The sequence below is a fragment of the Eurytemora carolleeae genome, unplaced genomic scaffold (assembly GCF_000591075.1).
Source record: "Eurytemora carolleeae unplaced genomic scaffold, Eaff_2.0 scaffold616, whole genome shotgun sequence".
Taxonomy (NCBI): domain Eukaryota; kingdom Metazoa; phylum Arthropoda; class Copepoda; order Calanoida; family Temoridae; genus Eurytemora; species Eurytemora carolleeae.
The window spans coordinates 128,015-140,584 of NW_019396576.1; positions in this window are offsets into that span (position 1 = coordinate 128,015).

Genomic DNA, 12,570 nt, shown 5'->3' on the forward strand with positions numbered 1-12,570 from the left:
GTTGTAAATCGGATATGTCTGTCGATTGGAACGTAAATGTATCGAGGTACCTTTTATTACAACCTGAAACTCTGATTTAAAATATAGACTTTGAGTAATATCATCTCTTTAAATAATATAGACTTTGAGTAATAATAGACTTTGAGTAATATCATCTCTCTAAATAATACAGACTTTTAGTAATATCAACTCTTTAAAGAATAAAGACTTTAAGTAATATCATCTCTTTAAATAATATAGACTTTGAGTAATATCATCTCTTTAAATAATATAGACTTTGAGTAATATCATCTCTTTAAATAATATAGGCTTTGAGTAATATCATCTCTTTAAATAATATAGACTTTGAGTAATATCATCTCTTTAAATAATATAAAAACTAAAAAGTGCTCCCTAAGAAATTAATTTATAAAGAATAAACATTCTGGCGCGAAAAATAATCATTATTTATTTCGAATACTTCAAGTGCTGCAAAAAAGTGTAAATAAGTGGTATTGTCAATTAATTAAGATCGAATCTAAATATAAGGCCTGGTGACACTTCAAAGTCATGACTTTTTGCAAGGAAGAGTGGATGTATGGAAGGAAGAAAGGAAAAGCAGGAACCGACTTGACTAGATGTTTATAACTCGGGTCAAAATGAAAATATGTTAAATTTTAATAGGATTAGAACAGGTCGAATATTATTAATATGAATTATATGAATTTAGATTTTATATTCTGCATATTGTAATCAGTTTCTTAATCAAGCATGCGCTTGCTCAAGGAGAATTAAATAGAAGGAGGGGGCGATAGGGTTTCCGTACACTTTGCTGTGACGTTTTTGACCTGCTGAAGAACTAGTTTTTGCTTAACAACAATAATAAAGATTGTAAACAATAACACAAATGATAAACAGACATCTGGCATCTCTGGCGCGTTAGATGAAGATTCACCGTAAACTAACTCATGTTTGTTTACATTAGATCAGCTGCCTTTGTTATTGTTGTTACGCCCCCTTCTTCTATTCAATTCTCCTTGCGCTTGCTCATGAAAAATTATGATAAAGGATTTGACTAATATAGCACCTTCAAACATAAATTCTATATCTATGACTTTTTTAAGTTATGATAATTGTCTTTGCTACTTGCTTCGTAAAAAAATAAAGGTGTAGAAGGTGTAAATATAAAATATCATAGACTCAACTGTTTACAATGTAATTAGTGGCCTAGATATACCCTAATTGTACGATTCTGTTTGTTTGAACGTACTGTACAGCTATAGCTTCTACGAGGTGTAATCAATATATCAATCAAGAATAGATACATCAGTGTTCGTCTAGTATCCGAGGAGGATAAAAGCATTTAATTTTGATAATTTGGAAAATTCTCATAATAGTTTCCTATCACCAGAATATTTCATAGATTATTTTTGTGAAAATGGATTCCATGTCAGGCTGTGACATCCGTCTTGTGTTTACTTTTCCGCTCAAAGACAGTACATAACAGTACAAAAAAATGCGTATACCTCTGAAATAACTTTCCTTGCATTAGTTTCTTGAACCCCATTAGCAAGGGTTCAAGAATTATGTTTGCCAGACGGCTTTGTATGCTTTTAAATTGTAAACTAAGTTGAAAAGCAAGATTTAAAAATTACAAAGATCTGGGTCAAATTTGTCCCAAAGTCTCTGACATAGGACAAAAAGGGATTACATTGATTATGGATCTCAAATGAATCAAAACCAGAAAATAAATCCTCAATAGTCCTTCATACTTTCGATACTCAATCTCTCTTTCCGTTTGATAGCTCTTAAAGGATCTAAAACAGACTCTGATGGATCAAGTTTGGGCCCATTCGGAAAATGTTCATATTGTTACGAACGAAGCTGATTACTTTCGGAATTTGGAAGAACGCTTCTAACAAAACAACAAAGATCTGATTTATATTAACTAGTATAGGTAAAGTGAACTTAAAAAAAAAAAAATTTGCGAAATTTATTGTATATTTATTTCACTGAACTTTTTCAGAGCCCAAAACTCTATGCTATCCATCCAATCAAATTAGAAGTTTTTTTATCTAATTACGAATTTTAATGTAAAGTCCTACAGTGAAAGAAAGTGCAGTCATTTGGGGAAGATGGGGGGGAAGTCGGAGGGAGGGATAGTCGTGAAAAATATCTATCTATCTATCTATCTATCTATCTATCTATCTATCTATCTATCTATCTATCTATCTATCTATCTATCTATCTATCTATCTATCTCTAAGATCACCCTATTTCTCTCAACCCAATGATCTAATTAACTCTAATTCATAGATAACAACATTCTCTATCCTAACACTAAGACTATAAGTGTACTAACCCTAAGTAGGATGCAGCTTCCCAAAAAAAAATACATTTATCCAACATGTCTAAAAAATCCCAAACTGTTGAGATATAATATTCTTCTTGTGAGGAAAAAGTTCTAATGTGTTAACGCGCAAAGGAACTAGTCTTTGCCACATACTCAAATTTTCTAATCCCTATATATAAACCTTTGATATTTTAAACTTTTATATTTATTCTAATAGAATGCATAGTTTGAAATATAAAAGGTCTACGGCTTTGGATTGCAAAGGGAATGGGATTAGAAAATCAGAGTTTGTGGCAAAGATTCAATTCCTTTTGGAAAATGAAGCTTTGGAATTCGGTTGTATTGTAAGACATAATTACTGTACCGTAGTACTTGTGCTTAAATGGAGTGACCGGCAAAGTATGGTATTTGAACTGAGAATGTAGTATTGTGGAGAAATTTTTTAGGATTCATTTGAGGCATATAAAACGTTTTAATGACTTATAATTACTGAGTTTGGGCGCAAAATCGACGTTCAAAATCATCCATTTGGGTGGTTACGTCTTAAGAATAGATTTTTTTTAATTATTAAATAACGACAACAAAAATGTAATAAATATTCTACATTAAACCAATTATTTGGTTGTTGTTAAGGCAGTTCTTGAAAAAGACTTTACACATCCCTGGGATTTTTTCAGCGACTTCCCATAACTTGCTCACCACAGAATATTTGAGCAAACTAAACTCAACATTTTTGGTTTTTAAATCCCATATAAGATGTTTTAATTGAACCTTTGTGCTGTTTCATATTGAAGTAAAACTTTAATCAAATTCCGCAATTTCATGTATATCCAAATACCGCAACTAAGGAAAATATTTTAATAGTTTTTTAGTATGCATAACTGAAAATATGCAATACTTACAACATTGACACTTCAGAAGCTACTAAAGATCTATATGGAGCAACTGCTTGAGGGGGAAAAATTTCTAAAACAATTAAAAAAACCTTATTTGCATTTCATAGCTCTAAAATTTGAAAAATGCATTATTTTGCATATTTGTTTTTTAATGTGCTGTAAATGTTAACCAAATAACGCACTTTACTCTACACTGAGTTTGGTCCTAAAACAACTTAACAACTTCCAACATCGTAAGAAATCAAACTTTTCTCAATGAATTCAGAGATATTTTTATCGATTCCATATTCTTTAAAAGTTTCCTAAACTTTAGTCATCTTTCACTCACAAAATTGTCATCTAATACATTTTCTCTATATTTTCTTTTTTCAATATACTTTTTTATCGCATGAGTTGCATCTATAATGGAATTATTGGAAATCAATTTTTTTCTAAGAAAACAACAGTTTTTTCTTATTTTCTTTACTTCTTTTAGGAGGATAATTTGTAAAGTTTTATCCTTTTTATGTCATCATAAATATTAAAAATGTATCCCAAATTAAAGTATTTTCATTGGGATTTTAAAAATTTGTATTTGCAAAATAAGATGAAATATTTGTAGCCTAATTGTTGACAGATAACAGCAACACGCCAGATGAACTTGGATTAAAAGGCCCGTCGGAATTCCGGGGAGGGAAATATATTTAGTCCGGATAATTCCTTTCCGTTCGGCCGCAAATACACACAACAGAGTAACCCCGTCTCAAGAAAATCGATAACAAAAGCTTTATTTCCTAAAAATAACATAAATTATAGATCATGGTTACTTGTACAATGTTATAATAAATATTAATAATAGAAAAAATCTTACGATCTATTTTGGTATGGTACAGGGAAACTTATTGTTGATCAGTATTGAAATACGTTTTTAAACTTCTGAAAAAATTACAGTTGAATATTTAACGAAATTCACTAATGCTTCATATGAAAATATTCTTGCTTAACTTTAATGATTTCACAATAACGAAAATGTTTTAAAGCTCCGTGGGGCGGAGAACAACGAAAATGCGGGCTGACATTATTTGGTTTGGTTTGTCTCCGAGAGGAGATTTTAAGTTGAAGACGACATTTCTCAGAGGTTTTAAAGTTAATGGTTAACCACTAATATATTGATTATAAATGTAGAATTAATGGTAATGTAATACTTGAAGTAGAAAGGTTTCTAGACATTATCCTAATAAAATGTAGAAAAAGGATATTTTCTAAACAAAATTTAGATATTTTCTAAATAAAATTTAGATATTTTCCAAACAAAATTTAGATATTTTCTGGGCAAAATTTAAATATTTTCTAAAAAAAATTTTAATATTTTTAAAACAAATTTTAAATATTTTCCCAACAAAATCTGACATAAAATATAGTTTGAAAGGTATCCCTCATGATTTTGTAACAGCAGAACAAAAGATTATCAACAAATTCTGAATAAAGTAATTGAGTATTTGATACAAACTCTGATATTCTAATTCCTAGATCTTTGGATTCCAATGTCGTATACCTTTGAAATTTCAAACTACGACTTCTGTTAAACCAAATAATATAAGTTTGAAATATCAAAAGTTTACGACATTGGGTTCCAAAGATATAGAGACTAGAAAATCAGAGTTTGTGGCAAAGACTCAATTCCTTTCGTGCAATCATCGTCAATCCTTTGTGGATAACCCTGTTTATAGTAATTCCTTTTTTCTTCTAAAACATAGAATACAGGAAATAAGCATATAGTACAGGATGAACCACAAAGAATGAGACTTCAAAGACGACTGTTTGGAATTTTTACGGTCTGTTTCTTATATTCATGATTCCCTGCAACTTTATATTTTTTCTTTATTATAAAAATCATTAATTTTCAAAGATTATATTAAAGGCAAAATACTAAATTTACTTAAATAAAGAAATTTTAAAGGATACAATTAATGCAAAAAAATTAGAAGCGCAAAGCACCTTGAAATATGTGTTTGAAGATACCTAAGACCCGGAAAACTAGAAATAATACTTCATGTACATGTACATAATACATATACATGTACATGAGCACAAATTTTGAAGAATTTTGAAATATAAATCAAACGAGTAAAAGAATTCACTGTTGAAAGGTGGGTGGAGGGCAGAGGGGGGGGGTTAGCCAGGGTGTATAGGGTTAACAAGATATATAATTTAGGGAGGGGGGGGAGGTTAGCCAGGGTTAAAAAGCTATATCATTTAAGGAAGGGGTGTAATAAATCTAGTTCCCGAGATTACGCTACTCAAAGTCTGATTAAAGTCTAACTGACTCTATCTCTAGCCAAAACTCAAGGCTCTGTATACGTCCGTATAACACAACGATTCATTTAGAACTAATTTATTTATATGCAGGTGAAATTAAACTGACCGGACTGGCCGGACAGGGTCAACATAAAAATAGATAAGATATATTACTAGCATGGATAACATAGATCGTACTAAGCATTACTACAGAATATGCTACANGGGGGGGGATGACCTAAAATGTTAAGTATGCTATGGTTAAACTAAATACATTACCATCTTTTAATTTTGTAAAATTGATTATTCTATCAAAAAAAATATATTAAATATTCATCATTTTGAAAAAAATTAAGTTTTTATTAGCTCACAATTTAGCTCAGTTAAATAGGAATTAAAAAATATATTTATAAGTTCTAATACATATTTTTTAAATAGTCAAAAGTTGTCTTTCATAACTTTTTTCTTTTTTCTTCAAGAATGAAGCAGGAAAAATTTCAATGATGAAGAAAATGAATAAATTTGCATGAATTAAGTTTAAACTATTCAACACACAGATTCTATTTTATTTCATTGCACTATTTATTTCATTTATTTTATATTTGAGAAATACAAATGAAAATATTATTCCATCCGTAACATGAATTAATATGTATTTAGTTACTGACTAAAGTGGGACTGTTCTAAACAAAAAGTCGAGGTTTTATTGATAATTAATGTCAATTCCCACTCTTTAGATTTTGAACCTTTTTAATTTTCCATCCAGGCAATGGCGACTGTTATATCAGGTTCCAAAGATAAAGGGATTAGAAAATTTGAGTTCGTGGTAAGAGCTCAATTCTTTTAAGTGAAGCCATACACTTGTATTTTCTGAACCATCTGTGTAACCCATTAGTGTAAAACTCTTGGTATTTCAAGCTTCATGATTTAGAAAAATTCTTAGTTTGAAACATTTAAGATCTACGACATCATGTTGCTGGTCCAAAGTTCCAAAGATGACTTTTAAGAGAAAAATTTAAGCCAAGTAAGATCTGCTGTTTCGGTGGTTTTATAGGACAGTTGTATACAGATAAAACATATAATGCTACGACATACATTAGTTTGAAAAGGAATTGAGTCTTTGCAACAAACTCTGATTTTCTAGTCCTTGTATTGTTCCAACCAAATGTCGTAGACCTTAGATATTTCAAACTATGAATTATGTTGGCTTAGCTGATCTAAGTTTGAAATATCAAATGTGTACAACATCAGGTCGTTAAGATATTGGAATTCAAAAATTTAAGTTTGTGGCAAAAACTCAATTCCTTAGCGACGTATTTTCTCTAACTTTTAACAAACCAAAAACCCAAGATGTCATCTTATGAAAAACAGATATTAAACATCTAAGAAAACCCAAGATGTCATCTTATAAAAAATAGATATTAAACATCTAAGAAAACCCAAGATGTCATCTTATAAAAAAACAGATATTAAACATCTAAGAAAAGAAAGTGAATTTTTAAAATATTTTTGTATTTTTTTTATTGTCATAAAAAAGATTTTTGTGCAAATATAATACATATATAATGTAATATATGTATGTTTATACATTATACATATCTAGGTTGACATTTGACACACATTGTACATCCTAAAATTAGATTAAAAGTAAATGATATCTTATACAACACACACGGTTACAAATATATCTCTTTACATCAATGCATATATTTACACTTTTCAGAAGAACTTTTGGAAAATAAAAAGTAGAATAAATATCATATTATAGAAAATACCTCTTGATTCATTAGAGGGATCTAAATATTGCCTATTTTGTTTTCCAATTACTTCTTAAAATCTAAGCCTAAGATTAATATTTTATTATTATCACATATGTCTAGGGCTACAAAATTAGTAAAAGTTGCTTTGTGAGGTAAAAGTCAAAGGTCAAGGCTGCGACAGTTCAAAGTCAACCTAGTCTTAAAATTGATGTCACTTTTTAAGACACTATGGATCTATGTGACGGAGATAAATCTTTCTTCAATTTTCTATTGTTGTAATACATAATACTGTCTACCTAATATAAAATACATATTAATATTGACTACCTAATATAAAGTACATATTAATATTGTCTACCTAATATAAAATACATATAAATATTTTTAACCTAATATAAAATACAAATTAATATTGTCTACTTTATATAAAATACATATAAATATTGTCTACCTAATATAAAATACATATAAATATTTTCAACCTAATATAAAATACATATTAATATTGTCTACCTAATATAAAATGCATATTAATATGCTCTGCCTAATATAAAATACATATTAATATTGTCTACCTAATATAAAATACATATTAATATTGTCTGCATAATATCAAATCAGAAAGCAAAAAGGGAATGTTCTGAAGGAAATTTCAAATGACGTAATTTTGATTCAGCAAAGTTTTTCCAAGGATTTTGCAACGGAGACAAGGAAGTAAATGAACTGAATCTATCTGTTTTCAACAAAGGAAAACATCTTTGTCTTTATTACATTAAATAACATATGTGATATTTTGTTTACATTCTGATACCAAAGTATATTGGAAGTAGCATGTTAAGTACACCCCCCCCCCCTGGCGCCTTCTCTTGAGAACCCTCTCCCCTCTGTCCAATATCTCTCCTAAACTTTTTATCATCAGCTTTATGTCAAATATATAAGAAGGTAAGGATAGAGATAAAAATATGTGTCCAATGACACGTCCAACCAAACCCAACCAGACTCTTAGAAGATTATCGAAATCAATATGGTATTCTACCTTGATCGAACAAAACTTCTTTTCTTTTTTATAATATGAGAATACAGGAGGATACAGGAGAATACTTTAGAGAGCTAAAGGGACAGTAAAGGAAAAATGAAAGGGGGTATAGGCTGAAAGCTAATCACTTTAGCTCTTGATCGCGACCCATGAAAGTTTTATCTGATGTTCCTGTCTCGAGAAACTGATATAAAACTGTGTTAAAATTCTAAGAAAATTCATATATGTAAAATTTTAAAAATCTGAAACTTAAATCACGTGACCAGAACTATCACCAATGGCAGAGCAGTATACTGGTCACGTGTCTCCGCCTGTATCACGTGACCACTTTACTGCAATGCCATTGATGGAATTTCTGGTCAAGTAATACGGACGTAAAAATAATATTATGAATGAAATCTGTTGAAAATAGAAACAACTAATATAAAAGTAAACCTATATTACAATTAGCTTTCTCTGGGATATCATCGTTTTCAGATTGGTTGCTTATTTGCTGAATATGATCTGTTTAAACCTACTACTTTTATACAAAATTGTATATATATTAATTTTCGTATAGATTTGACACAGTTTTATATCAATTTCTCGAGACAGGAACATCAGATATGACTTTCATGGGTCGAGATCAAGAGCTAAAGTGACTAACTTTCAGCCTATACCCCCTTTCATTTTTCCTTTACTGTCCGTTAAAATGGGGGGGATCTTTCACAATATATCTTCCATGGTTCCTCCCCTATAGGTCTACACCGGGGAAAAGTGGCGCAAAAACATATTTTGAAAATAAATAGATAGATATATTTATATAAAGAGAAGGAAAATTGTATTAGGAAGAGAATGTCTGCAGAATAGAAAAGTGTATTTATTATATCCAGGTTTATATTCTTCAATTCCTAGTAGACTTGTAGTAAATGCCTTACTCATAGAACTGCTTGCAGACCCGTATCAATCCAGGTACAAATCTTAACTATTAATGCCAAACACGGGCACATCTCGTTAGCTATCAATGTTAACATGGACACAAGCTGGTAAACTATCAATGCCAAACACAAGCATGATCTCGTCAGCTATCAATGTCAACACGGACACAAGCTGGTAAACTATCAATGCCAAACACAAACACGATATCATCAACTCGTTCGCTAAACGAGGAACAATTAATTCTCTGACTGTAATCAAAGCGGAGTCTATTCCAACTGACGTGTATTTAGATATCTATGTTACAGGTTAAGCTAATATACATATTCACAAAATTTGCGCAGATATATATAAGCGAGGTTAAGCTAATTACAATACGTAGCTAGGCTAATCACATTACAAGTTTTGCGTAGTTAAGCTAATTACAATACGTAGTTAGGCTAATCACATTACAAGTTTTGCGTAGTTACGGATAAGCGCATTTAGATTTACAGACAATGTACAACATAATAATTTATCTAGGTATGTTCAAATGTATAACTATGGGATTTGGTGCGGTATTTATTACAGACTAAAGTGAGAACACAAAAACATTGAAATTATCGTCGTCTGATTTTTATAATCATATAATGTCATTATTTGCAATTGAACTATTTGTGAAAAGAGATAATTCAGTTGCAACAAATACAAATTACAAATATTCAACAATATTTCTAGTTCTCATTGCAGATTGTACACGACTGTATTAGTTAGTGTTGGGGTCTGTTTCATTGTATCGTTTCTAGATTGTTTAAATTTGGTATTGTGTCCCTTTTTATTGTATTTTGACGCTATTTCATTTTTTTATCGTTTTCTAAAAAATTTAACTTTAAAAATTAATAAAATTCTCCTATTTCAAATTCTGCTAACAAAATTAAAATACAGTTATTTCTAAAGAAATGTTGTTAACAAAACAAACAAAAATTGATCATAGATATTCTTCATATTTGAGACAAAGTAAATATAAAATACTTGTAACACCCTGCATAGCTGAGCCACACTGCAACGTATTCTGAGCCACCCTACAGGCATTTTGAAATACATTATTATCGGACATGGAAAATAATTGTGAAAGAAAAGTTAATAAGAACTGTAAAGTTTTTGTTGCAGTGGTATTAAACAAGTTCTTAAAAAGATTACAACAATGAATTTATTTATCTTGACATTTAAAAAGTTTTATTTTGTAAAGAAAGGATTAAGATTTTAAGAAGGTGGCAGAGGGAACGGATGAATATAAGAGTTTGAAAAATAAACAATTAAAGATAAGAAACGAGTAAAAGTGAGAATAGGTGAAAAGTTTGAAGTATAAGTTAAATATGAGAATACATATGTATTTCTATATCTATCTATTTATTTATCTTGTACTGCAGTATATTTCTCCGATGGTCTCTGAACCAGGTCGAGTATAAACTCTAAAATATTTGAACCAACCAACTAGAAATGGATTTACCTTGGACAGCCATTGCTAACGAAGTTTTATTTGACCTTAGATCAAAGAGGATTTGCCTCAATAAAGCTTTCAGTGCACACTGCAGTAATCTCCAGCAAACTGACCGAGTCAGAGGCGTATTCAGGGGGGCTATTGGGGCTCAGCCGCCCTCTGGACGCTGAGCCCCCCTCCCTGGAAAGAAAAAAATTTAAGCCCCCCCCCTAGACAAATTTCTGAATACGCCCCTGGACCGAGTATATGGGAGGGTGATGCGGAAAGTGGTACCATCAATGATTCACACACTTTTTGATCCACATTTAATTTTTTGATTTTTTCTCACTTGAACAATAACACGATAACAAAATCACATAACGAGTGCTAATCCAAGCCAAATCAAAAATGTTTTTCTTCTATATTTACTTATCAACTGAAACAACGTATTGCAAAAACCATTGTTATGGAAATAAAAATATTTTTTTTAAAAGCCTTATAGGCATACTTAAATCCAACTATTATAACTATTTATAACACTGCTATTTTGGTTCGCAGTGTTATACAGTTTTTGGACAGAAATTTTCTCTTTATTGAGAAGGGACAAAATATAATTTAAAAATGCGAGAACCTTCGAGATATAGAGATAATTTAAGTCCAAAAACTTTACAGCACGTTGTGCCAAAATAATAGTGTAAGATAATTTTATGAAACGATTGTGTACTTGGCTTATTTCAATAGGTATTTTTAGATCAAATAAGCTTTGAAACAAAGCAGAATTCAATATATAAATTTGATGTCAATTCTATTTTCATTTAAAGGGAGTGTTCGCGAAAAATGACCTATAGTCATCGATTATCTTTCGCCACATTTGTATATAGTTTATATTTTATAACATTTTATATTTTTAGAAAACGTTTTAACTGATTTCGAAAAATGTGAGTGGTCCGCGGCATTCTTAGACAGTTGCGCAAGAGAAATAATCAAATTTAAAACAAATTTATTAAAAAATATTAAAAAATATAAACTATATACAAATGTGGCGAAAGATAATCGATGACAGGTTGTAATATCTGAATGATTTGTTTCTCCTCATAGACGCAACAGATATAAGTAAGATTAGTAGCCATCAAAAGCGCTTTTTTATCGCATTAAGCCTATACCCCCTTTAATTTTTCGCGAACACTCCCTTTAAATTAAAAAAATATTTTGGAAATATCCTAAATTTCTTTGAGAAAATCCGGGAACAAATCAAAACTTTATAGCACACGTGCTATAATGTACAGCTAATTTAACGTTATTGCAAGATGATTATTTTATAGCACGTTCATTATGAAATTCAAGATGAAGTGAGGAAGAATGATAAAGTACACAATAGTTTCATAATCTTGTTTATTTTAGACATGCATTGTTTTAACTTTCCTATAATAAGTTCAAAGATTTATTCCGTATTTTTTCCCAGTAATAAACTTCTACTATACTACCCTTCCATATATTAGATTCAGCTTCTCCTTTCTAGCTTGAGATACAGGTTGATACAGAAATAACGTTCTCTCTGTTGTTGAGTAAATAGTCTTTTTACTTTTTTCATCCAATAATTGCAACGGCATTTTGCCGTAGAAAACATTTTGTAAAGGAGACGTTTTGTGGTGGATACGGTTTGTAATTGCCTATAAAAAATCACTTTGATCTCCAAACCCTGTAACCCATAAAATTCTCTGACCTCCCCCACCTCTCCCCTAGGGTGCCCCTAAAAAAAATTCCCAGATGTGCGACACATTTTTTATGAAGCAATAGGGTAAAAATAGTATAATACGAAATTTTGGCATTTAAAAGAAATTTTCCTACATGGCCCAGCCATTCTACCGTTTTTCCCGCCATTTTCGGTTTTTTTT